Consider the following 13,543-nt stretch of genomic DNA (forward strand, 5'->3'; position numbering starts at 1 on the left):
AATGGCCTAGCTACCCTCTGAATGAAATTGGCTTCTTTTTCCTGTATCAATATTAAATGTTTAGTGGGTAACTATAGGAAGTTTATAATTTCAGAGCATAGAAATAAACTTTCATTGTAATTCATATTTGTAATGAATGGTGTTAATAAGTTACGTTTAGAGTAGAAAAATTAACTGTCTTTGTAATTCATATATATGATAAACCTCAAATTGTAATGCTTATGTGGTTAGCTGCAAGGTACCTAAAGTTTTATACATTTATAATTTATACTTTAAAAGTGTTTAAGTGTCTTTTAATTGTAGAGGGCCACTTTGTTGGAAGGGTGCAACCCAAAGTTTAAGGGCTGACACTGACCCGTGTGGTGATGACTTGGAGCCCTAGGGAACTGGGATGTCCCTTAATTTATTATGATGCTGGCGGAGACACATCACAAAATTTTCTGACCTCTTGGTTAATGGTATCATGTGATTCTCATTCTCTCGCTACAGAAACACAAGCTAGTTAGGATATACATGTTCCTCAGTATACTGTGGCAGCTTCATACAAATGAAGAAAAAAAAAATAAGAGAAAATCTGGGCAAATTCATTTGGAGGCATCCAACTGATAGGCTTTTGCCAAAAAAAAAAAAAAAGTAAAAATCAATTTTTATTTGAGCAACACAGTATTGTAGTTCTCATGATTCAATAATTAATTTCCTTAGGGCCAGAAGAAAAGTGATTATATGAGAATATCAGATTCTATTTTTTACTCTACTTATGAAAAAAAAAAATTGAAACATCATCTGTATTTTAAATACTGAGAACAGTGACTATTATTTTTCAAACCTCATAGCTTTGTATGGTTGAATTTGCAATCCTGGACCTAATCTCAGTGCTTTTGCTAAAAAACCTAGAGGAGACTCTTCTGCTGTAGAACTCCCTCACACCTAAAATGAGATCAGACCAAAATGTAATTATTCCCTTGGCTTTGGCTTAGGATGTTAGCCATGATACAGCTATTGATCTGCAATGCTGCTTGTGGAAATGACAAACTGGACTTCTTGTATGTGGTTGACAGCCTAATGGCTGACACCATTAAATAAATGTATTAGCAGTTCTAAGAAATTGTTAAGAATGCCAATAATAGTAAATTAGAGCAGTAATTTCCACTTACTGCTAAAACAGGAAGTGTATGTTCAAATGCCTTCGAGACACAAACTTGCAGGTAGTTTCTTATTTTAACCAGAGCCTTTTTGACCCTATTCTCGTATATCAGAAATCCTGTGAAATAAAACTTTTCAAACTTTTGGGTAATACAAGACTTAGATATTCTACACAGGCTGCAGCATTGCTAAGCTAGACGTTTTTCGCTATGGTGAAAAGTTTGGAACAGGATGCAACTGTGAGTTTATTATGGCAGCATGGGAGCAGATTTAATCCTCACAGTTCTAAAGAAATTCTGGTCCAGTACATCCCTGAACTTGTGTCTAAACAAATGGAATGGTGGCAACTGAGATGGTCTCTGACATCAGAAAAAGAGCAAAAAGATGGGAGATGTATGAAAATCACATCAATGTAACTCTCTGTCTCCAGTATTTAACAACTACAGCAACCCAGAAACTAAAATGGAAAGTGTAGCATTAGTGGCACTCTGATTCCAAGTAGCCACAGCTATTTATTTTGAGAATGTAGAAAGAGGAGGGAAGGATTTGTGAGGGAGCCAAGGGAGTGCTCTGTGTTTCACCATATCCTGTTTTGAACAGTTTCATTAGGCTTACCCTACAATTAATTTTAGGAACAGATCTTGCAGAACCCTAAGGATATCTACTCTTTCCTGGCTCTGTGCTCCAGAAGCTCACACTGAACTGATGGTACTTCTAGACCATAAATTTTTTCCAAGCTCATCAACAGTCAATAAATCAAATTATTTACTGCATTCCAAAGTTCTAGATGATAGCATTAATCTTGAATTGCACTGTTGGGGAGTTACTAACACACCCTAGTAATACAAGTTACTTCCTACTTAATGACCTATGACCTCTTGACATAATTTTGGAGCTTAGAATGAGAAAAAATGAAACCTTTCAAGAAATTGTTTGCTTGACATGCTGAAAGCCAGTGAATCCTACAAAACTGAAGTGCTAATGAAGAATGAAAATGAAACTCATAGCATATACTATATGAGGGCCTAAAGTACTTTTAGATAACAAGAGTAAAAATGATAAACTACCTGTAGAGCATGTTCAGTATATTGGAAAGACCAGAAGCAAATTTTTAAGTACAGAATCTACAGCTTAGAATATTTTTTCCTAAAAACACCTATTTCTAAAAAATAATAAAAGGTTGAATTGAATGTGACAGAAAATATATCATTAACTGAGATGAAGTTTTAAGTAGCTGCGCTTTTTTAGTACTGAATAAAACCAGGTTCCTGAAAATTAAGCTTGAGAACCAGTAACAGCAATGTCACTGATAATAGGAGCAATGGTAATTATCCTCTTCACTTGCAAGCATATCAAAATGATACCTAGTGTTATGAAAATAGGAGGGTGTCTGCTTCAATATGTCCGCTAATCTAGATGAAGGACCCTTCTATGCTGAGAAATAATGGGACAGGAGAGGTGTGGATGCAAAGACGACTGGGAAACAAGAAGTTAGGTGTGACAGGCTTGAGCAATGCCTATTATTTCTGCAGATAGCTTGCTACACTGAAATCAGTCCGGTGATAATTATTTCCAAGGCCTTGATTGGGTGGCATTGCATCATAACTCCATTTTCAACTTTATATCCAAACCATTTTTGCAGTTCCAAAAGTAGATGCATCCCAAAGCACTTGACAGTTGTATGATGATGGGAAATGTACTTTAAGAAAAAGATGGTGAAGAACACAAATGACACGGGAAGAGGCAGGTGACACTGATCAGTGGCACTGCACATGGTATGCTTATTCTGTATTGATAAACTATGGGAAGTTTGATGCATACCAACATCTGAACATGGTTAGGTTGGTAAGTGGAAATAACAATAGTTGTTTCATCTCCATTTATTTTTCTTCTTTGAAGCAGCAGCAGAAAAACTTGCTGGGTGGTTCAACTAATTAATTTATATAGATAAAGATTTCTCAATGACTTGGAAGTAGAGCTATTTCTTGGATGTGAGCTACTTTCACGTTTTAGGCATGAATCCATCTTAGCATAGCTAAGATTTACTAGAGCTGACAGTCAATCGTTTCCTTATATCCTCTATCTACTTCTAGACTACCCAAAGGAACATTATTATGCAAGAAATCATATACTAACACTAATTTGATGTATTTTTAAAACCAATGTATAAAATGGTCAGTCAGGAAATACAATTTCTACCTGAATCTTCACCAAGCTTCCATAAGCCAAACATAATTCAAACATAGACTTTTTTTATTTATTTACAGTGATTACTATTGGATTACTTCTAGAATTTTTGATTCTCAGAACTACGTATAAGATTACAGTATCTGACTTAATATTTATAAAAGATGATCATCTAAATGATTATCTGTATGACAGTGCAGATTTTGTCATACAAATGCAGCAATTGGAACCACCGAGGAAAGAATAACTGAAGAAAGTGTTTTTGTTACTGCCTTCTTTCTCAAAGAAGCATTCCATTCTTACCACAATAACAATGATTTTTAGAAAAAATACAGAAACAAAATAACAATTACAACAATTACAACAAAGAGTAGTCCAAGAAAGGCAGCATTCCACAAAGGTCTGCTCATACATTACAGATTTTGGAAACAATGTTATTTTTGTTACCTGGTTACTTCTGATCAATTAGTTATGCTAGCTTCATTGTTTTAAAATAAACAATCACCAGTCGAATCTTCAGCCTTATGAATCAAGGAGATTCATAAAGGTGTACCTACTCCTAAAAGCATCAGTAGCTTAACTAAATAAGAATTTAACAAAGAGCTATTCATAAATGCAGTAGAAAGAATGTGAATGTGATCACCTAAAAAGACACTCCTTTCTTCTCCTGTCCTGAGAATCCTGAAGAAGTTCAAGAATTTGCCCAAAAATTGAAAATATCTCCCTTATGACATAGTCTGACTGCCCAAGACCAGGTGAAGGAAACACATTTTAAAATTTGACTGTAGATTAAAAAGTCCAAATACCAAAGATTGAGCAAAAACATTTTGAAAAATTTGCCCAACAAACCCAACAAATCTGTCACTGTCAAGCAATATTTCTGGCAAAAACTTAATGAGGAGATTTAATGATCCATGATGGAATTTCAGACTGTGAACTGTAATCCAGAACAGACAACTGATTAGGACAGCCAGATCTCAGACTCGGGCAGTCCTCCTGATTCTAAGCAAAGTCTGGCTGCACCTATATTAATGCTATAGTTCAGACCAGGAGTACACTTTCACATTACTCTTGGAAATCTATCCTAGGAAAATCTATCTTATTCCTTTGTTTTCAAGGTTCTTCACAGCTCTCATTCTAGTGCATGCAGCCTTGTCAATAACTATACTGTGCCCCATTCTGCCTGATCCAGAAGCTCCTTACTGATGCTGAGTCAGCATCCCTCACTAACGGTTCACTCGTTTTTTCTTTTATTAAGAGATAGCTCTCATACCATACCAAGAAGGAATCTTTTAAGTGTAAGTTAAATACATTTTTGGTGGTAATCTATTTTCACATTTTGTGTAAGTGTAAATGACTTTTGAAATGTTTTAGTGTCTGGAAGTTGCTTTGTTCATTGGTCTAAAATAGCTTGACTTTGGTGACTTAGACATAGAGTTAAAGATTTCTCTCCTGTTTCTTTGCAGAAGGCTATTGATGAGCTACACTGAGTGGGTAACGTGGAGGTGCTGAAAGTATCTACCCGGCTGAATTCCTGCTAGACCAACTAATTTAAAGAGGTTTGAATTTCACTGGATAATAAATTAAAATTTTCAAGCATTTAGACTCTTTAAATTTGTAAAAATAAAAAGACACATTAAACAAATAAAAAATTATGTTTATGGTCAGAGGTAGCTGGAGCTGGAGCAAGGGTTATGACTGCTTATGTCATCATAGTCGACACAAGAACACCTTCTTGGGGCTTCTAGATATTGCCTTAATAGAAATATATTAATATTCAGATATGGACCTGGAAGGCACAAGAGAAGCCCACAAAGAAACTATTTAACTGTGACCTTTCTCAGTAGAATCAGCTGATCTTTATTGTTTAATGCTCAGAGGTCTCCTCCAAATGTGCCAGGACTGGAATGTATGTCTTGGCACTCAAGACTTGTCAGGCAATTAGAGTCTAGAGAGTTTCAAAGGTATTCCCTGACTGTTTCCCAAGCCTTTCCTTTCACTCTGCATAGCATTGAGAAGTCACCACAGGATATGTTCTCATGATGCTATGTCACTGAGTTTTTACTTTCAAAGGCAAAAGTAGGTGAAGTCCCACTCCTTCAGCAGTGAACACTGTAAGGAACACCTAGGTAACAATTTCTGTTCAGTATTCTTAACGTTTTTTCATGGTGAATTTGAAATCTGCCTACTATAAGTAAAAAAAAAACAACTTACTTTCTATAGATAGCCAGTTTCCCAAAGCTGGAACAATGTCTTCCATTTTGTTTCAAAATACTAAGATGCCTGTAATCGTATCTGAAATAAATTAAAAATTAAACTGAGAAATGCATAACAACAATTTAACTCTAATACAGAGTCATTTTGCTTATAAATTCCTGTACTGCATTCTATCCAAGGATTTGATGACACCCGTTATTTACCAAATGTAACAATATAAAAATTCTTAATTCACCCAAAACTGTATGTCTGGGGGTTTTTATTCCCATGGCAATAGTTGGAAGTGCAGTATATTTAGTATAGCTACATTTTCAGGCATATCTACACCCACCAGTTTGCAACGGCTTGGGACGGAGTCTGTTAATGCCTACCAACATCATTCCCTGAATGACGCTGATAGGCACCAACACCAATTCATCTCCAAAAAAAAGCATCTGGTGTCTGTTTGGCATTCCCGTTGCACAGCAATAGATAGAAGTGCAGTAATTAATAAAATTTGTAACGGATAAAGCTTCAGAAGTGATAATACATCATACATTCTTTGGTAGTGCAAGTAGCTATGGAGCCTGATTTGCAAAGATTGCTCATTGCAGATAGCATATCAGACAAAGGACACAGAGGCTGAAGACAAAACATTTCTACTGAGGCCTCTTAACCTTTCCTCTTTTTGACCTTTGTTTTTTTTTTTTTCCTCTTCATTCTTAATCACTTTCCTGCAACTTCACTAAGAGAACATGGTCTTCCTGTGCGAGCTGTGGCTTATACCAACTTTCTGGCTTGCTAAGCCAGTTTAGAAACCTTCATGCCCTTCTGGCAAAGCTTTCAATCCTGGGGCTTGATTAACACCAGGCATCGGAACATGCAAAATTCTCCATCCTATAGACCAAGCCGGAGATTACATAATTTTTACTAGACTATGGAATCTTTGTTTTCTCAAGTACTTGACTGTCAGGTACTTCGTCTCCCATGTAGTATTCAAGGTATGGCAAAATGAGTGACAGATGACACATGATTTTCTAGATGAAGTAGTAATAAAAGAATACACACAATTCATAGTATTTCGAGGATGAGAATCTGTTTTGGAGGACAGTGGGGATGGAATATACAAAGAAGTCAATTCCTGTCATTGTTTCATTATCATGTAACCCTGGGTATGAGGGGCATACAGAGACCTGAGCATAGAAGAAAATGCATAAATAAATTGAAGACAGCATAGCAACAAAGAGCTCCAAACGGGTGAGGGACAAGCATGTAAACAGAGCCTGTTCCCAGGGAAGCATGACTTATTGGATACTTTTCTGTGAAATGAAAGAAAGGAGTCCCTGGTGTGCACGCAAGCCATTCAACTTACAAGACCGGTGAAGTGCACATGCTCTATACATTGGATAAATACAGCTGCCCTCAAGATAACACATTTTTCTGAAATAAATAAAGAAACCACTTCACACTAGTAGTATTTCCTTCCGTATACCAATCATGAAAATGCTTTGAACTCAGATTTTACTTAATTACAAATACCTAGTTAGTTAACTAAGGCAAAGATCATGTGTTTTTGAAGTGGTCACTCTTATCCTTCTATTTAATTGTCCCCTTGTCTCTTGCTCATGATGTTAAGCCTAAATGTAAGATTATCACCTCTTGGAGGCAGAGACCAAGTATTACTCCTTTGAAGCACAATGAATCCTAATTAGGTATAATCAATAATAATTATAGTTATGTAATGGAAAATAGGAAGGTGAGGAAAAGGAAATGGCTGAGATCATAATAATTACTTTGTATTAGGACTGATAGGGAAAACTAGTGTGAGAAGCTGGCCACCCGAGGAAACAGATGACTATTTATTTAGGTTTTCCTTAGAGTTGAAATAGCTAAGTTAAAGTATACTAACTGTCACATTAAACATGATTTATAACTTTAACAAGCTCTGGAAGTGAAGCTATACTTTCTTTCTACTTAAGGTACATGTATCTCTGAGGGTTTTGCCGTGGTAACCTCTTTGGAATGCAGCAATTACCACCTACATGGCAAATTGGAAGTGTTGCGTTCCTTTGCTACTAATCTACTCCTCCATTTAGCCAGAGGACAGGGAGGAGAAGGAGGTGACTCTAAGAGAGGGAACAGTCAGAGCCACAGAGTATTCTACTGGAAGGGCAAAGAAGCACTAGGCGTTAACCTCATAACATAAGATTTAAAAGCCCTCATCATGGAGTATGAAAGCCCTGTATACCCATGACATACAAGGTAATTTGGACAAAAACGGGAACTGAGCTCCATGACACTTCTGATCTAATGCTTCTGATCTAGTGCTTTAGGCTCCTACTGATCACTGAATTCTGGCATTCCCAGAATTGTTGCACAACGCTATCTTGCTAACACAAGATAGGTTGGGGTTTTTTTTTGTTTTCTGTCAGACTCAGTTAAATGCTACACACCCAAACGATAATTTCATACTACAGCTATTTTTTGCTTTCCAGTCCAAGGAGATGTTACGCTACATCTGTGTAATGGTATCAGCATATATAAATATATACATATGTAAATAAACAAATATTGGCATGTATCAGCATAACGCTACCAGTTCAGGTCTCAAACTTTACAGATAAAACATTAAAAACAATGTTTTATCTCCCAAATAGTAGTGGATAAAAGGCGCAGTTTCAGAATGGATATGTACTTTAAAGGAAAAGAAAGTAGTGCTGCACAGACATAAGCTGCTTAAGTTATTTTAAGAACCACTGTGTTATTCTGAACACGATGCAAGAGCAGGAAGAATTTCATGCATCCTAGCATTCTTCCTAATATGGTTAGAAAAAAACAAAGCCAAACAAACCCAAAAGACATAAATCTCAGTCTTTGGGTTGCAGTTCAACAACCTTATGCAATCTCCAAGACCAACCACAAGCGCTCTTAGTTCTCTACCTAATTTGACACCTATGTTTTAATCACCATAAAAAAAATCCTATGTCAAATCCATGTTTTCTCAGTTGTCATTATTACTGTTGGCCCATATCCAGTTCCTACGCTAACAAAGTAGTACTAATGTTAAATTTAAAAAGCATGTTCTGTATTAACTTTCCATATTGCACAGTCCTGCTCTTGCCACAACCTGTAGACTTAGGTTAATGCTAAACACAGCACTTTGAAGACCTAAAAATATCAGATTCAGTTGTGAGTAGGTGTAAGACGACACAGTGTTCTGCAGCTTTTATTAACGAAGATAAAAGGCAGTATGATGGTGACGAATACCCTTAGTAGTAAGTACTGTAGATCAGGCTTTTTAGTGCAGTGCTGGATTGTGCTTTGAGTGCAGGTCATAGGCCACTTCTGGTCCTCAGTGGGATTTTTTTTATTATGATGGTTCCACAGAGAACCTGCTGCCCATCAAGGCTGTTGTTGGTACAGGGTCCCTCACAGATGTGCTAGACCTGGAGTGATTGGGCATACAGAAAGACAGGATAATAAGTTAGTGCGTGGCATGCCTGGCAAATATAGCTTTTAAGTCCTCTTATTCTTCCAGCATTTTTCAGTATTTTTGCTCTGCACTAAGAATCTACTGCCCAGCCTTCTTTGGGCCATCAAATGACTACAATCATGTAGAGTTCCTGCTCAATGAGTTCCTCCAATCTGATGTTCCATGTATTAAGTGGATTCCTTACAGAATGCATTACTTTTTGGAATAAATTTGAATGCAATAATAATTTATAACCATCCTTATGGAGAAATATTAATTTAGTATAATCCATTAATTTAACAATTTTCAAGCTTAATCTGATGTTATCCACAGTACGAAAGACAATTTCACTTTTTCACAAAAGAATAGCGTCCTTGTAGCAACTGTAATTATAGAGAAACAGTAATATAGATATCCTTAATATATCTTTTAATTAGGTTTAGCAAGTGAAAATATTTTGAAGAGTCAACTCAAGGTCTGGTGTCAAAGGACCACCTGGCAGTAATTCACAAAGCACGGACTGAGAATTTCTGACGTAACTCAAGAAAATACAGTATACTATCTGCTATAGCTGCATACTCATACTATTGTTTGTGCTAGCCACGCAGAAATATGCCTTTGCATGCCTGTTTTAAAAGAATTAAACCACATCTACATCAACAGTGTAAGATATTAACTAGATACTTGAAACTAGGTCACTGTTTATAGTTTTCAACATTAATTCAAACAAAGTAATACAACCAGAAATAAAGACAGAATGGATGTGAAAAACAGCATAGGAAAAGGGAAAAAAGGAAAATACCAACACATCTCAAGTGAGAAAAAGTAGCTGAGGAAGAAGATACATTTCATAACTAGGTAGACCAGAGAATTTAGCTGTGGAGCCAGATACTTTCAGCTTCACATCTAACTTCACAGAAAGACAAGTTTCATTTTAATTTAAGGAATCTCTTATTTTTACATCTCTAACGCTTTCTCCATCAACGTGAAAAGTAAAACAAAGTCAGGAGTGTGTAGCTTCCAGTAACAGTAATAGAAATGGGAGTTTTATCATAGTCTATAAACCTGTGGTCTACACATCCAAAGATCTAAGTTATGGAATAATCTTTTAAAAAAATCATTCAGCCTGTATTAAAGTAATATATAGATATAACTTTCATATAACTGTTCCTCACATGCCACGTAATTTTCTGCAGAATGCAGCGTGGTGAATAACATCTCCAAAGGCATTCAATGGATATTTGAGCTGTTTCATTATATAAAGCCATATGATGATCCAAAGAAAGAACCAGAGTTTTTGAAACCTTTGTGACACATTTCAGAACTCAATTTGTAGATGATGCTTGAAAAAGAGCCCAGGAAGCTGTGTACAGTTAGGTCAGAGATGAGCATAGGCTCTGAGGTTTCCTGATGGTTATACATGGTATGATGTGACAGATGGGAGAGCAAAGCAGCTGTAAAATGTAGGAGTTAAGTATTTAATTTTTATAAACTATATTATTAACTGTAGGTACTGCAATCTGAAGGCACATACACAAGCAGACCTTCAGGCCTACTGGAAGACTACTACCCACTACCAGTCACCCCTCATCCATATGTTAAAAAGAAGAGTTTTTTTTCTGTTAATAGCACTGCGAGCAATGGAAGCAACAGTATTTCAAGATCATATCCAACAGCAGCAGCAAAATTGATGGTTCTTTGCTTTGGAGATACCTGTTCAGCCAAGTAGGAGTTCAGCTAGCAGCATTTTTGTTTTCAGCAGAAAACAATTACTGATTAACTGGGAAGGGCAGTGAAAATGATGGAGCAGGAAACCAAAATCAAAACTTTCCAAAAAGAAGTGTGTTAACCAGCTAGCTCTAGCTGTCATCCACTTCCGCATGTCCTGCAGCTACCAAAAGTTCTCAGGGTACAGCAGTCAAAATCTTCCAAGAAAGGAAGTTTAGGCCACAGAGACACCTACATACTATGCAAATGTCTCTTCAGTTAATTCAGCGCAATTCTTAAATTCTTAGCATTGGAAACAGAATAGTGTGAGTGGTGTGTACTAATTACTGTCACAACTGTTTATCATTTCAAAGCATCCTCATGTCTGAGGTTCATGCCAAATTTTAATGTAATACAATACTTAGTAAAGCATTAATACTAAAAAATGCTAAAGATGATGTAGAATCCTTGACTTCTACTGCTTTCCTACACATTTGAAAATGTATATACATCAACCATATACACAAAGAGTATATTATTAGCAGTACATTGAGTATATAATTACAGCAAATTGAATAGGGAACGCTGAGAATTAACTTTATGAGACAAAAGTTAGCATTATAGTAATTACTATTATGAGCTACTTTTGTATATGACATCAAAAGACTTCAAAACATGAAGTTCAAGCACATAAAACCTTAGAGTCTGATGCAGTACTTATGTTTCTGGTGGTTTTGATGATTACTGGGTGAAATTCACAGTGGTATTTTAGCTACACTGAAGAAGGGTGAAGGGTTGAATGTAGAAATTGAGAGTCCTCTTTAAGACACCATAGTAAACTGGATGAAGAGCTAGAAATAGAGCTGACAAAATAATGCAGAATTTTGACTGCAGTCAGGTGGAAAATGTTTTTTCAGCCTCTACAGGAATTCTTTTCCCCTGGGATTTCAATATAAAAAAGTATTTATTTTTCAAAAGTGAAAACCAGATGACGTTCCTCAAGATGCTCTTCCCTTCTGTGGTCTAGAACTCTTAGATTACTATTCCATTTTGGTATAATATCACTACAGCCCTATGACTGTGATACCTGCAAGGACATACCATGCAGCTGGGGAGACAAAAATAGGACATAATGTACTTCAGAGTACAAATCTCACCAGGCAGTTGGCAGTATTTTCAAATCAAACTACATATCAACCACCACCATCTCCTCTTCCTCCATCTTCCAGGAATCTGGAAATATAGTCCATGGACAGCTGTGTCCAACAAAGGAACTCTTCAATTCTTACATTTAGTAACATAATGGTAACAGGCTGCAGAGTACCTTTGTTGTACAGCCTCAGCCCATAAATTAATGGGCACTCCGTGAAAACTTGAGAATACTGTTCTTGTTCTTCATTTTACTGACTCTTGAGTCTCATACATGAATTATTTTATTCCAGGCTGAGGCGTGCTTCCTGTTGAACAGAACAGTATATTTGCTTAGTATTACTAGAAAAAAAAAACTAAATTAACTTCTACCCATATTAAAAAAATAAATCTAAATTTTTTAATTGTTAAAAAAAGTTTCTTTGCAAAGGTTTCTCACAAACTGTAACCCAAGTCCCTGCTTTTCGCATTCAGTTGCTTCATCTCAGAATTAATCTATTAAAAAAATAAGATAAAAGCAATTACTTTAATACAACATTAATAAAGTTAGTTTAAGCAATAAGTTTAATAATTCCAGTGATATTATACAGGATTACAGAATCCAAAATGGATATAGTTGAAGAGTTAAATATTAAAAAGTAATTTACTTGTAAAAATCTTTCTGATGAAAGATTTTGTAGTATGAAAATAATTACAAATAGATTTCTTGTTAGTCTAACAGAAACTGTGTTAAATTGTTTTTCTTTTATACCACATGAATGTGATCAGCTATTATTGTACAGTTAAAAAATACAAATAATTCCTAAAATAAAATGCCTGTTCTTTTTCAAAACTTTTATGACATAATAAACCTTTGTTATAATACTGTTGAACAGTAGGCTCTTAAATTACATTTGATCATTTTTTCAGAAGAGGACTGTGAAAAATCAATGCAAATGGTACAACCTAGAAAATATTCTAATTTATTCCAAAAATGGCAAAAAAAGAAGGAAGAAAAAAAGAAGAATGTTGGCAGTGTTCCCAGTTTCTTCCTCTGCTGTGCATCAGACACTGTCTTTTAAAGAATCTTGCCAAATCTGAACAGGTTCCTCCTTTTGCCCTCCACTGAAATACAGGGCCACACAGACCATCCAGTAGGCCCAGACTAATGTTAAACTGCAGCTTCCCGCCCTCCATCATTTTTGTTGTACTACAGCATGCAGCCACACAAGACACTAGAACTCCCTCTTTCCTGCCTCCCCACTTTGAAACTCTCCACAGCTGAGGAAACATCCTCCTTATCCCTCTTTGGTGTCCTCATAGAAGTCCTTCTCCCTTTCTCTCATATCCTGCCCTTAAACCATCACCACATCTCTGACTTTTCTGAAGGATTTACTAACTACCAAGCAGCAGGTTGCTCTTCAGACCATCAGTCTTAACTGAAAATCGGAGCACTGAAGCATGGACTGAAACACAAAGGTTCTGCCTTCCAAGAGATTCTCTTCCAAACAGCAATGCTGTGGCTCTCCCTCTCAACAAATATTTAAGTGCTTTACAATTTGAACACTAGCAGCAGACACAGAAACAACGAATCTCCACAATTAAATGGAGCCTTTTGTTAAATGAAATCAGGGAGAAAGATAGGAAGTAAGATAACATTTAACAGCAACATTGACTTTAGAACAATTACTTCATCACTGATAAAAAAAA

General features: G+C 36.1%; 1 protein-coding gene across 1 annotated transcript in view; it reads right to left on the bottom strand.

Moving 5' to 3' along the window:
* LOC128913758 (loricrin-like) overlaps positions 1–7,985 on the bottom strand; it is a 55,373-nt gene extending 47,388 nt beyond the window's left edge. The window contains exon 1 of the mRNA XM_054211878.1: positions 5,545–7,985. The gene's annotated coding sequence lies outside the window, so the exon portion shown is untranslated. The remainder of the gene's footprint in view (positions 1–5,544) is intronic.
* Positions 7,986–13,543: the final 5,558 nt, after the last annotated feature.

The sequence above is a fragment of the Rissa tridactyla genome, chromosome 8 (assembly GCF_028500815.1).
Source record: "Rissa tridactyla isolate bRisTri1 chromosome 8, bRisTri1.patW.cur.20221130, whole genome shotgun sequence".
Classification (NCBI taxonomy): domain Eukaryota; kingdom Metazoa; phylum Chordata; class Aves; order Charadriiformes; family Laridae; genus Rissa; species Rissa tridactyla.